Source organism: Mustela lutreola, chromosome 2 (assembly GCF_030435805.1).
Source record: "Mustela lutreola isolate mMusLut2 chromosome 2, mMusLut2.pri, whole genome shotgun sequence".
NCBI lineage: Eukaryota > Metazoa > Chordata > Mammalia > Carnivora > Mustelidae > Mustela > Mustela lutreola.
The window spans coordinates 152,343,620-152,345,415 of NC_081291.1; the positions used below are offsets into that span (position 1 = coordinate 152,343,620).

Below are 1,796 nucleotides of genomic sequence, written 5' to 3' on the forward strand. Positions count from 1 at the left end.
ACTCAGGGAGAGATTGTATGAACACAGCAAGAACTTCAACAAAGAGAACAAAAATATAAGAAAGTGCCCAACAGAAATAACAGAGATGAAGATTAATAACTAAACTGAAAAATACACTAAGGGGATCCAACAGCAGACTAGCTGAAGCAGAAGAACAAATCAGTGGTCTGGAACACAGGACGGCAGAACTTACCCAAACAAAGCAGCAAAAGAAAAAGAGAATTTTAAAAAATGAATCTATTATAAATGAAATATCCCCAAGTTGTCTATACATTTTGCTCTTCCTGTGCCTTAAATATGAGGTTGGCAAAATCAGTGCCTGTTGTGGGAGTATCTGTTGCATTAGGAATGATTGAGGAAGCTTGTTCTTTCTTCCATGCATCTCCACATCTGGTTTTGTAGCTTGACAATGAAATTGCTGTCCTCTTTCAAAACAATGAGGAAAAGGGTAAAGAACTGAACGAAATCTGCCATTCTCAGTGGACAGGCAAGCATGAGCTTTTGAAATTTTACTGCACCAACAAGCACTTGTTTTATGTTTGGATGATATATACAGTGATACAAATATTAGATGGAATGGCTATACAGCTGGTTGAACTTTTATACTCTGTAGTGCAGTTACAGATTTTGATTTCATCATTACCATTGTTGATCTTGAAAATGTTCTACCTTTCACACGAGCCTTTTGTAAAAATCTCCAAGGGCAAACCTCAAATGTCTTCTTAGCAGCCAATAGCTTGACTGCAGTGCTTCATTCACTAAATGAAGTGGTAGAAAATACTGAAGTTTCTCATGAATTTTGATTTGAACAAGCCACAAAACTGGCAAGTAAACGATATTCAGGTGAGACTCCCTGGGAAATTCCACAGAGCTCAGCAAGGTAATCTGGAATCTCAGCTCACCTCTGGGAGTTACTATAAAGAAACTAAAAGTTCCAAAAGTGAACCACATTATTCAGGAACTGAAAGATATAATATCAGAACAGCACCTCAAAGCTCTTAAATGCTTATCTTCTGTACCCTCTGTCATGGGACAGCTCAAATTTAAAACATCAGAGGAGCACAATACTCACATGTACAGAAGTGACTTGCCCCACCCCAACACACTCTCACCTGTGCTGCATTGCTAGAGAATCAAGTGGAAAAATGGAGGGAAAGATAAAGAGCTTCCATCCACCATTTATAAAATCCTGGATCCACCAAACATCAAGTTTTTTCCTGATGTTTATGCATTGCTTGAAAGTTCTATGTATTCTTCTTGTGATGAAGGTTTGAGAATGAACATTATGAAAATGGGCAGAAGCATCTCAAAGCATACCTGAGGAACACTTTGACACACCAAAGGTCAAGTAACTTGGCTTTGCTTAACATTTGCTTAACATTTGATATAAAACATGATCTGGATTTAATGGTGGACATATATGTCCAACTCTATACAACTAAGTCCGAGCTTTTCACAGATAACTCAGAAAACACTGAAAGTACCTAAGAGGCTTTTAAAGCAGCCTTTCTCTTATGTTTGATATATGGAAAAATCTGCAAGAAATTTGAAAACATCTTACAGAAAAGACATCAAGTGTATGTAGGCCACTTAATCACTAACTATCTTGACCTATTGACCTCTCATTGAGCACATTAGCCATTGATAATCTGACTATTTAAATGGCCCTGGTTTAAACTCTCATGCTTTGGAGACAAAGCTTCTTCCAGAAGATAGCATTGGAAGTGCCACGTTACACTTCTATGGGATCTCTGCTAATGGAACTTGGGAATTGTTTTAGTTAAGTCATTCTAGAC

The 1,796-nt window shown here is 37.6% G+C and overlaps 1 pseudogene; it reads left to right on the plus strand.

Annotated features, from left to right (window-relative positions):
• Window positions 1-246: 246 nt before the first annotated feature.
• On the plus strand, window positions 247-1,488 carry LOC131825611 (52 kDa repressor of the inhibitor of the protein kinase-like; annotated as a pseudogene).
• The last annotated feature ends 308 nt before the right edge of the window (window positions 1,489-1,796 follow it).